This window comes from Amblyomma mixtum, chromosome 1, assembly GCF_055824585.1.
Source record: "Amblyomma mixtum isolate Tamu chromosome 1, ASM5582458v1, whole genome shotgun sequence".
In the NCBI taxonomy this organism is placed as follows: Eukaryota; Metazoa; Arthropoda; class Arachnida; order Ixodida; family Ixodidae; genus Amblyomma; species Amblyomma mixtum.
This window is the reverse complement of record NC_143012.1, coordinates 25,558,712-25,570,578: the sequence shown is the minus strand read 5'-3', so window position 1 is coordinate 25,570,578 and position 11,867 is coordinate 25,558,712. Positions and strand designations below refer to the sequence as shown.

Genomic DNA, 11,867 nt, shown 5'->3' with positions numbered 1-11,867 from the left:
GGAAGTTTCTTTTTTCCTTCTCATCATTCCGAATTCGCGGGAGGAGTGCGCACGCTGCTGCAGGCACCGCAGAAGTCCGCAGCAAACACACACCGACGAGACATCCGAGAGACACCATGTACACACTTTTTTTTTTTTACTGGACGTTTCGTTCCATGAACGTTCATGAAAAACAAAACGTCCAGCAAAAAAAAAAAAAAGAACAGCGTACGTGGTGCCTTTCGGATGTCTTGTCAGTTTGGTTGCTATTGCGGACTTCTACGGTACCTGCAGCAGCATGTTGATTGGTACTGAAATACATCCGAAAACGCTACGTACGGGTTTCTTTTTAAATGCTCTCATATCCTGATGTTCCATAAAAAACAAGTAAAAAGGGCATACGCAGTGTCTTTCGCATGCCTGCCCAGTGTGTGCTTGCTGCGGTCTTTTACGGCACCTGCAGCAGCGTGCCCTTTCGTAAACAATATCTAGCACCTTCATCAAGGTATGGAATATACAGCGGCTGCACTGTCAACATCTTCGTGTCTTGTAATGTTGCTGTATTTGGGCGCGCACTGCACAATGTAAAATTCACTAGCTCTAGTTATTGCTTTCCCAGCAGATCCATATCGCCTTGCTACAACTGAGCAACGTACGGTGAAGCCTGCAGCCATCCGTTGCAATTGACTCCCCTTATGCGAATGGTTCACCACTTCCAATTGTCAAAGTCTCTTACACCTGCCGAATTGATGTTCAGTTGCCGCAAAGGACTGTGACAGTCCGCTAAGTGGAACCGTTCACACATAGTGAGCCCTCTAATTATTGGACCCAGTCTTCATCGCGCTGTCCAGTGGCAGCAACTAGCGCTACGCAGTTCTAAATTGTGCAGTGTGCGTGATGCTACAGCAGCATTACATGTCACAAACATGAGGAAAGTGCAGAGAGAAAATATGAAGACCGCAGCCATTGTAAACAATGTTTCTTTTATGTAAATGCTTTTACATCGTTATACGAATAGGCATGCCGCTGCAGATACCATAATAGTCCGCAGCGAGCACACATCCGACAGACGCTAGGCGGCCTTTTTTTTTTACGGGACATCAGGATATAAGGGCATGCTAAAAAAATTAGCCAGGAACAAAAAACTAGACGCGTACGTCGCATCTCCGGATGTACAGTCGGGGACAAAAGTCTCTGGACCACGAGTTCCTCTAACGAAGCCGATAGCTCGGCGGCTGGAGACCACACTTGCGGAGGTAAAAGTTAATTTCTTTTTCTTTCATCTCCACAAGTGCAGTCTCCAGCCTCTGTCTGATAGTAGAGCTATAAGCTTCGTTTGAGGAACACGTGGTCCGGAGACTTTTGTCCCTGACTGTACGTTCGCAGCTGTCCTCCACGGCACCTAGAGCACCGTGCCAATCAACGTCCTACGGTCGCAATTAGTAGTTCCCCGCTGAAACTACTCATGCAGCGCAGTCGTCCACATACACCGTATCTTTGGTTTGGCCCGTGGAAACTCCTTTTTCTCCCGCCGACGTTCTGCCGCTCCGATTTTGCAGTTTCTGCATGTTTTGATCTCCATACCGATTACTTCGCTCTAGAGAAGCCTGCAGGCAGCGGTGCGCAGCTGCCGGAGAACTAGCAAAACCCGACCGCGAAGGATGTATATAGTGAGTGTTCAACTTCAGACTTTACACATTTCTTTTTTTTAAGTAGGCTATTACTCTTACAAACCTCGAATATTTAGAGGTCTGCAGCCCACAGTAGCATCCAAAGTTCTTATCATAATAGCGGCTTCCCTCAGCGCTGTGGCACAATTACCGTTGGCTGTTTCGACGAGTTACGTGCACTAGATAGTTTGCCGTGCCTCCAAGCTTCTTGAAAGCGCATGTATATTGGATCGATGTAGCCAAAATTTGTTGGCCCACAGCGTCGAGTGTAACCGTATTTTCGAAATTATAAAAACTGATATAGAGGTTACGATAGGCTACAGGCGTCTCATTAATTAACCAGCCCACTAGTTATAGTTAAGAAAATAGGTAATGCATATTTGTTAATCAGCCAGTATTAGCTGCATTCTGATGTACTACCCAGCTGACAATTCTAAGGTGAAAAAAGTGCTCTTCGAACTCAATAATTTCATTTTAAAAGAATTCTATAAAGTCCTCGGTGAATCGCCCTGTATACAGGCGGGGACACCTCGAAGTCCAGAGTCACACACCACACTAATGGCCTAGCCTTCTAAAACGTTTTCTGCGTACAGTCGTCCACACACCTGTTGAAAGCACTTGCATCATTTACCTAGGGCCTAGGACTGAAACTTCACCTTCCATCACCTCGTAAATGCTCTCTGTCAGCAAATAATTCTTTCTCCGTAGTAAGTACCCGAGGATGTAACATTAACCAGATTGCTGGAAGGAACGTGTACAACGGCCCGTCGATGTCTACGAACAAATCGCTCGAAAGGACATACTGGAACACCAGCTACCAACTTCAGTTGTAGATGATAAAACAAGCAGCTAACTAACGAATCTCTGGCTTTACATCTCACATACAAGGCGCTACAGTTATTCCTCAAAGAGAGCATACTTCGAGCTAGATTGTCCTATTTAGGCCTAACAGTTTCGCAGTACCTTCCGCCCTATACCGGTCTGTGTGTCTCCGCAACAGTCAATGCAAGAACCATGCTCATTTCTTTTTTTCACTAAAGTTCATCCTGCCCTCGAAATATAAGATAGCCCTCTTGTACTTTTCATAATACTCACTCTTCACCGAAAGCACAGCTGTGCACTTTTCGAAAATTCAGTTCGGAGCTGACAGTTAGACTGACCCGATTATTCGGGCTAGTTGCTATACCATTTTCGAACTGGAAACACCAACTTTGACAAAACGAGCACTTAGTTACAACTATTTCATTCTTCAGGCGGGGAAGGCATTTGTAGCATAGCGTTACTAACAACTTTATTTTCAAGCAAAAAATAAAAGATGCTCCGCAAGGATGGGCTCTTGTGGAACACACTATGATTCTGGGCCTCACGGAGAGTTCCTTCCACTAGCCAGGTAGGTGGGCAAACACTTTACTAATGAACCAGGTAAGGGAAAGTGTTAGGGGTGGTTTGATTGCCTTGGTACTTAATCCCGGGAGGCGGTCATCAGTCCATGCGTTCTGGCGACCTTCTCCGCGCATTCTACCAGCCTCTGCTGTGAGGCCGGCTCTCAGCTAGAGGCCGCGATCTCCCAACCTTCTAGGTCTGTGAGGTGGCTGGAGTTCTCGGTATAGGTAGAGTATGCGCTCGAAGTTTTCTCTAGGAGCCCCACAAAGAAAGCATTCGTGTTTGTATTGACCCGGGTTTATTAATGGCGGAATGGATCTGTCCCTTTGAAAAATTTCTGATTGTGGTTTTGGAGCCGCTTATTACGAGTGTGGCATTGGAAGATGTTATGGTCGCCCTTATCGAGCCCGAGACTTTGTGTTTTTGGTCATATGACGCCACGCTTAGGGCGTAGGCTAGGTTGCATGTATATTCTGTCGCGTCTACATGCACTGCGTCTTCGTTGTCCGTGTGTCTTTTATACAGGACTTTGGCGCGCGCTACGCATCTTTCCCGGCTGTGAGTTGCGTGGACGGTTAGGTTTTCCTTGATTTGCTTAGGAATGCTGTGGGAGTTGTCCAGAGGGAGAGCCGTTGGTTGAATCTTTAATGCGGCTAGGATGTGTCTGCCCGCGTTTGTGGAGGATAGACAGTCCAACTGTGCTGTGCGGTGGGCTTCAGTCGGTTCTTGTGGGGTGTTATGGACCCCCAAGCGGAGGAGCCTGTTGGTTGAAGTCCCTTGAGGGAGATTTAGAGCCGATTTCTAGGCCTGTCTTATTAGCACGTTTACTCTTTCCTCTCTTCTCTCTTTATGAGTTGAAAATTAAGGCAGTGAGTAAACCACTTTTCAAGGGGTTTCTCTTTTTGTGGCGGTCCGCGGTCGGCTGGAGCAGCGGAATTCGGTCAGCGAGTATGCAAGGCCTATACAGACCGCACACTCCGCTACTGCTTGGAGGGTTTCATCCATTTCGCCGACATTTGCCGTGGTCGTCTGGGTAGGAGTGGGATCCGCTCTAATTTTCGCCCCATGGGTGTGAGGGTGATGTCGAAGAGTAGTGGGGATAAAACAGCCTTGCGGTGCGCTCCTGCTTTCTAGGGCCAACGAGGGGGATTCCGTGGACTCAAACCATGTCTCCGCCGTCCTGTTATTCAGAAAGGCAGTTATATACGCGTGTGTTCTAGTTCTGCTGTCCACGACTTTAGTTTCCCGATTGTTCCGGACTCGGGATGTGGCCCTTCCGACGTCATACGTGAGTGTATTCACCCGGATCCCACAGATTACAGAATTTATCCCAGTCTGTGATTTTTAGTTGCCTTTTTACAGAGGGGCAGATTGACTTCAGTGCGAAGGTTATTTGAATGATGCAGTGGACGCTGCCTAGGGAGGCCTGCGTGTTGGTTCACTGACACTGTGGGATTGGGTTGGTGTTTAGCTGCGCGTGTGCTGTTGCCTATCGTTAATGGGTTAGGCCCTCATTTCGCATAAATGTCCAGAGTTGCGATTCCTTTCTGCAGTTGTGCTTGTAACCCCAGCTTACATGTCTTGCGTTAAAATCTCCTCGGGTTTTACGCGCGGGTAATTCGCACTTTTGTACTGACCGCGACGAGGGAAGCTCCGCCTTTTTTGTCGCAGTGTACGTGTTGAGGATGACCAAGCTGGGGCTTTTTCTGTTTTGGGAGGGACCTCTATCAAGGACGGAGGGGGAGATGCAGCGGTTTGTCTGGTGTTGCCATCAGACCTCGCTGTATTTTGAATCCAGTGTACGTTGAGGTGGAGGGAGGATGAAACGTCTGTTTTTTTAATAAGTGATGATTTGATGGTATACGAGTAGAGCCCACATAGCTTCCTATGCGATTTTGGATGTCCAATCTTCACAAGCACACAAGCACTGGAGGATAGTTCTCAGGACAGCGCGCTGTTTATCAGGGATCGAGGTATGCTCGTGAGGATTACTTCCCGAGTAAGCATGCACCTTGATGCGAGAATGCATCGGGCAGTTGGTGTGTGTGTAGTGTTATATGGCACATAGGCAACTAAGGGCGATCATGCACCAAGCACAAGGTGCTACGAAAATTTTTCCGCTGAACTTTATAGAAATGTGAAGAATCAGCGGTGGTGTAGGGGGCCTAAAACTTCATTACTACGTAGTGATCACATAGGAAAGAACTACTAGAAATGACTAAAAGTAAAAACTTTAAAGGAGGTTGCTATCCTTGGATGGGAAAGATTCTCGAAGCTCCCAACGAATCAAATAAAGACCTTAGCCTTCTTCTCAGGAATGAGAAAGTGGCTAGTTTTACCAAATAGAAAACCAACGAAGCAGTCGGTGAGAATTCTTCGCAAACAGGTTTGTCTTGTTTTGTTAGCAGGAAGTTGTTCGTAAAGTGCGTGTGGCCTATTCGGAGATGACAGAGAACCACTTCGTTGCAACATTCCTAGTGCACACATGACTTCCACTCACCTAATGTACTTTGTTATTTATTTCGTTGTTCCAAAACGACTGCCAGTTTTTTTCTTAATTTACACTGTACTAAATTCATGCAATCCTTAAAGTGTACATTGTTTTTTTTTCCCACGAGCTTCAGCAGCGCACAAATCTGCTCTGTCGTTGCCTTTCATTCTGATATAACTCGGGACCCAGCAGAATTTTATGTTCTGCCCTTGAGCTGTGGCTATGGTGTGTCACCAAGTGACGGAGTGATTGCACTACTAGAGTGAAGAGATGTAAGTACCTTTAGGGAGTCTGTGTAGGTAATACTGTTCGTGAGGTTCTCGTGTACTATTTTTTTCGGCAGTGAAAAATGGATACGCACTGAGGAAGTCTTAGGGTTTCTTTCCAATTTCCTCGTACCACTGCGCTTCCTATGTAACCGCCCATTTTTGAACCATCAGTATAAAAAGCTACTGTATTTTTTCTTGGTGTGCAAGGAATTCTTATATAGTGCGTTGCTGCGGAGTTTCTTTTTAGAGAGTGAAATTGCAAATTGCAGGACAGCTGTAACATGGAGGTGTACATCTCATCTTTGGGCAATATCAGGTAATGTGTCCTGTGTATTTAGATTCTGGCATATCTCTTCGAATCGCAATACCAGTGGCAGGTAGCTAGCACTTTGTTGGTGAATAATACTCGACAAAGACATTTCGCTACAAATGGATAGTAGATATATTTTGGTAGAGATCTTACTTCAAAGACATATGCACAAGTTAAAGCTGCTCTTCTGTATTCAAGGGAGGGTTCATTTGTTTCTGCGTAGAGGTTGACTATAGGAGGTGTCCTGTATGCGCCACATGAGAGCCCTAGGCCTCAGCTTTGTACTCTATCAAATTTTTCAGGGCATGACAGACCTCCTGAACCGTACACAATGAACCCATAATCTAATGAGGAACGTACCAAACTGACAGTTGCAGCCGGAGTGCTCAGGTGGTCGCATTTCTGATAAGAACATCACCTTTATCTTGTTGCATTTTGATGAGCAAGTGGTAGGAAAGGTGATAACTCAATCGGCTGGTGATTAGGGCGACTGGCATGTTAAGGGTTCCCCTCTCCGACAGGCCGTGGTACGTTGCATATAGCAAATCTGCGAATAAAGCCTGCCGCGAATTTTGGTTTCCTTGTCTAGGAGTTATTCTATATAAAGGTGGCACCCACAGTGTCTTAATATGATTGAAACAGCGCAAGGCCGAAAGCCAAGAAAAGAGAGCGGAGGAAAGGAGGAAATGGACAACACAGCGCTGAACTAGCAACTGACATTATTTGGCACGCTGCGCGTATAAATACATTCACGCACCAAAATAGAAAACAACGCATAGAGCAATTTATGCACCAGGATCCCTGCAAGCAAACACAAACTAAGAAGTGCGATTCAGGAAGCGAAGTTCTTTTTGTGATAAAGACACTGATGCAGCACTTACACATGTATCACCATACTTCTTGATATTCGAAGCCTCGATAATTTCCCGGCAAAGCTGCTCTTTATTCCTAGCAACCACTCGGCAAAAATTAAACTGTGGTGTGCAATCACATTCACGGCAATGCATGCTAAGGTTACGAGACTCTTTGTTATCTACATTGTTGCGGTGCTGCCTGAGCCTATCATTTAAGCACTGTCCAGTCTGGCCAATATAAAACCTATTACAAGCGTGAGGAATAGAATACACGACATTTTTTTTACACTTCACAAATTTGCATTCATGGTTTTTGGGGCAATCGGGGAAAGTTAAATTTCCCTGGGTTGTTGACACGCATACACAAGCTTGATAACTTAACGGGGGCCCAAAAAACAACATCCACTCCGACTCTTTTACTAACACTTTTCAAATTATGTGATATCTTGTGGATGGGAGGGCGCTGCGGTCGCCGAGGTGTGTGGACGTGCTCCCATCGGCTTCATCGTCTTCACATGATTCCGCAGCAATTTCTATCTAATTTCGCCGAAATTCTTGCGCCAGCAGTTCCGTGAGGTTGCAAGGAATCCGTGGATACCAAATTTTGAGGTGGGCCATCATTTCTGACGAATCTACAAGTACTTTTCTGCCGTGTCCACGCCGCCGTCGAACTGCGCCTAGGTGCGCACGCCAGACGCTAGCGTCTGCTGCGCGTCGGTCCAGGAACGCGCTAGCTCGGCGAGACGCCACCCGCCCTTCGCGCCGGGCGCGACAGGAAGATAATGGCAACTTCTACCGAGGAAATGGATAGCTCTGCGGTGGATTTACCAGCAGCGCCGACTACTTCAGCAACAGCTAATGGACAAGAGGACGAGACGGGCTGGAAAGTGGTGACCAGCCGGAAAACGAAGAAGAAGGAACGCGCCCCATCATCCACTGCGCAACTTTCACAGAAAGCAAGCGACGGCAGGTGAGCTCTTCTCGCACGTCTCCTAACATTATGAACAGGGTGATAAGAGCCTCACGCATGCCACCCCTACCGCAAGACAACATCAAAATAGTGCTTCGCCCAAAGGGCGGCTTGAACTTACAAAAGATCGGACTATACCTTAGTGAGCAAAGCCCTCATGGAAGCAGTTGAACTTAATCCTGAGCAGACTACGGAGGACATTATATGTCCCAATATTACGCAGAACATCATGGTGGCGAGCACGCCCTTTCGAGAGAATGCAGACAAGTACGCGGATGTAAAGGCTATCCGAATAGCCGGAAAAGAGTACGCAGTCAGCGCTTACGAAACTGCCCCAAGCGACACCTGCAAAGGGGTAATCAGATACATTGACACTGCTGACGATCACAGAACGATTGAAAGAAACATCGTAAATGACCGCAACCCCTTGGCACTAGCGGCGAAAAGAATCAAGAACTCAGGGTCAGTGATCATTGTGTTTGATGGCCTTCGCGTCCCAAACTTCGTTAGATATGGCCCCGAGTTGGTACCCTGCTACTTGTATCGCAGACAAGTAGACGTATGCTACGTATGCGGCAAGCTCGGACATCGTGCGGACGTTTGCCCCGAGCCGGGCTCCACCGAATGCAGGGGCTGTGGCCTTCCTAACCCCACCTCATCCCATGTGTGCGATCCGAAATGCAAGCTGTGCGGGGGCTTGCACGCGACGGCGGACAAGGTGTGTAGGAAACGTTATCTGATCCCATACGTAGTACGCGCTCGACGACAACGAGCGCGACTGGAGCAACAAGAGATAGCACAGCTAGTCGCAGAAGACAAGCAGCACGCGGAGCGAGGCCGATCTGTGTCCAAGACGTCGTCACACAGCCGCTCCCGCTCTCAATCGCGGAGCCGCACACCTGCGGGGCCAAGCAGCAGTCGTCCACAGGTGCGCTTCGGTGGAAAGAACAACGCAGGTGATGGCACGTGGGCGGACAAGGTCAGAGGCGCTATGACGACCACTCCAAAGGAAAGTGAGTCCCGCAACCCAGATAAAGAACGGATAGCTATGTTAGAGCAGGAACTAAGAGAGCTAAAAGCCGCTTATAATAGGCTAAAACTCGAACTAACTGAAATAGGTAAAGCGAACAGCAGTCAACCAGCGCCGACTTCCGAGCCATCAACCGATATGGAAACTCCCCAACTCATTGAGGATGAGAGACAGATATTAGTGTGGGCTTAAAAATAAATAAGAAAAAAAGTGCCCTGCCCGCACCGTCAGGAAGAACAACGCGAAGAATGCCCGCCTCCTAAGAAGCGCGCTGTAACGCAACCGCGAATAGCCGTGCGATCAAATGTTAAGGATGCCATGGACGCCATGAGCGAAAATATGAGGCTAATGCACGAGAGCATGGTGCGAATGAACGAGAAAATGGACATATTTAGCACGCGAGTACAGAAAATGGAAATGTATCTGAACAATACGGTAGTACCGGCGATGGAGAGGATGAGTTCACAACACATCGGAACGCAAAGCCCACCTCGCGACGGTCTCACTGCAAGCGGAGGGGGCTACAACGGTCAACATGGCAGTGCCAAATAAGACACGCAATCTCCGCGCCTGGCAATGGAACTAATCATCGAAAGCAACGGGTCCAACTCGGCAATGTTGGACAGCATCACGATCAAGATTGCAAACGCGATCCGGATGTTTCGGCGCATCATGAATAGACACAGGGGATTGAGGGAGGACAACGCCATTAGAATGGTCCACGCTTTTGTACTCTGTCACATCACATATGTGGCTGCGATGCTCAACTGGAAAAAAGTACATCGGAAAAGGCTCGAAGTACACATACGTCGAGCTTTCAAGACAGCGTTGGGGCTTCCCGATAATGCCTCCACTGACCTTCTCTTACAGCTAGGAGTGCACAATACCCTTGCCGAAATCATCGAGGCACAGCACACGGCACAGATCGCACGACTATCAAGCACTAAAGCGGGCAGAGAGATTCTCGTCAAGCTCGGCCTGAACACCATAGCAGAAAGGGACAACGTCCTGCAGTTACCTAAAGTCGTGCGAGAAGCAATTAAAGTGTTCCCCTTCCCAAGAAACGTGCACCCGATCCACAATCAAGGAAGAAGACTCGCCCGCGCCAAAGCCCTCGCTGCGGACGCGGCAAGGTTTCCAGACCAGACAGCTTTCGTGGATGCAGCGTACATACCGGGAAAACATGCCTACTCGGTAGCAGTAGTCGACGGACACGGGCAAACGCGTAACTCACTCACACTTTTCACGAAGAAACCAGAGGTAGCTGAACAAGCAGCGATAGCACTAGCTCTCAAAGACTCGAGCTTCACAACTGTGTACAGCGACTCTAGAGCAGCCACTCGAGCTTTCGCCAAGGGCGGAATAGACAAGACGACGCTACGAATTTTAGGCGGAAGTAACATCACCGATCACTCCATCGTATGGTTCCCGGCACACATGGGCAGCTTAGGGGGTGGCCTGCGGAATCTCAACGAGATCGCACACGAGGCGGCGCGAGGGCTCATCGGCCGCGTCCCTCCGGTTCCCCCCGCTATCGAGTACAGGGATCAATTATTCACCTACAACGAGCTCACTAAGCACTTTTATCTAGGCAGACGAGCGTTTCCCCTCCCGGATAAGAAATTAACCCGCAGCCAGTCGGTCACGTTACGCTTACTCCAAACGAACTCATACCCCAACCCCTGGCGCATGAAGCACATCGACCCAGACTACGACGGACAACATGTGTGTGACCAGTGCAGTGAACGTGTAGACTTGACCCATATGCTGTGCGGTTGTGCATGAAGTGACGCCTACGCCCAGAAAAAGGAACACTGGGACAAAGTACTAAAAAGTGCTTCACTTCACGACCAGCTTCGGGCTGTCCAGGAGGCCCGCGCGGCGGCGGAGAGCTTCGGGCTCTCTGTGCCTACGTGGGAGCTGCCCTCTACACCCGGCGCCTAGCCGAGTGTCCTTCAGGACCCCTACTATGGGAAATAAAGTTTTACCACCACCATATCTTGTGGATATAGGGAATGGCTGCTACTCGCTTACTTGTTTGACGTTCAGAACTGGCGGAGCATTTCAGTTTCTTCAACAAAACTTCGGCCACAGAAGAAAGCACGTGAAGCGGATACCACGTGAAGCATGCATTGCCGTGAATGTGATTGCACCCCATAGTTTAATTTTTGCCGAGTTGTTGCTAGGAACAAAGACCAGCTTTGCCGGGAAATTATCGAGGCTTCGAATATCAAGAAGTACGGTGATACATGTGTAAGTGCTGCATCAATGTCTTTATCACAAAAAGAACTTCGCTTCCTGAATCGCACTTCTTAGTTTGTGTTTGCTTGCAGGGATCCTGGTGCATGAATTGCTCTATGCGTTGTTTTCTATTTTGGTGCCTGAATGTATTTATACGCGCAGCGTGCCAAATAAATGTCAGTTGCTAGTTCAGCGCTGTGTTGTCCATTTCCTCCTTTCCTCCGCTCTCTTTTTTGGCCTTCGGCCTTGCGCTGTTTCAATCATATCATGTACAACCAACTCGCCCATCAGCTCGTGCTTCCACAGTGTCTTGTATATTGTGGGAATTTCGGAATGCCGGCGAGGCGCGCCGTGGAGACGGGGGAAAGCGTCCTCCTCATGGGTGAGCAATCAGATGGTCCGCTCGAGAGCACTGCGCTCTTCCCCAAATTGGTCGCAATGGCGCGCCTCCGAAGCGGTCGCTGATTGGCCGAAAGTGACAACGGACAAGTGCGCCGAGATCGCCGGGGACCGGCTGCGGCCGGAGAGCGAACACAGCGAGGGGACGTCAGGTGAAAACCTAGCATTTTTTCCCTCCGTGTTGTCGTCATCTAGCCCCGTCAGCCGCACGACCACGCCAGACAGCAAGGGTCGAATGTCAAGCATCCAGCAGCCAGCGTGTGGAGGGCAG

At 48.6% G+C, this 11,867-nt stretch overlaps 1 pseudogene; it reads left to right on the top strand.

Annotated features, from left to right (window-relative positions):
• The first annotated feature begins 7,929 nt into the window (after positions 1-7,929).
• Positions 7,930-9,173, top strand: LOC149365788 (uncharacterized; annotated as a pseudogene).
• The last annotated feature ends 2,694 nt before the right edge of the window (positions 9,174-11,867 follow it).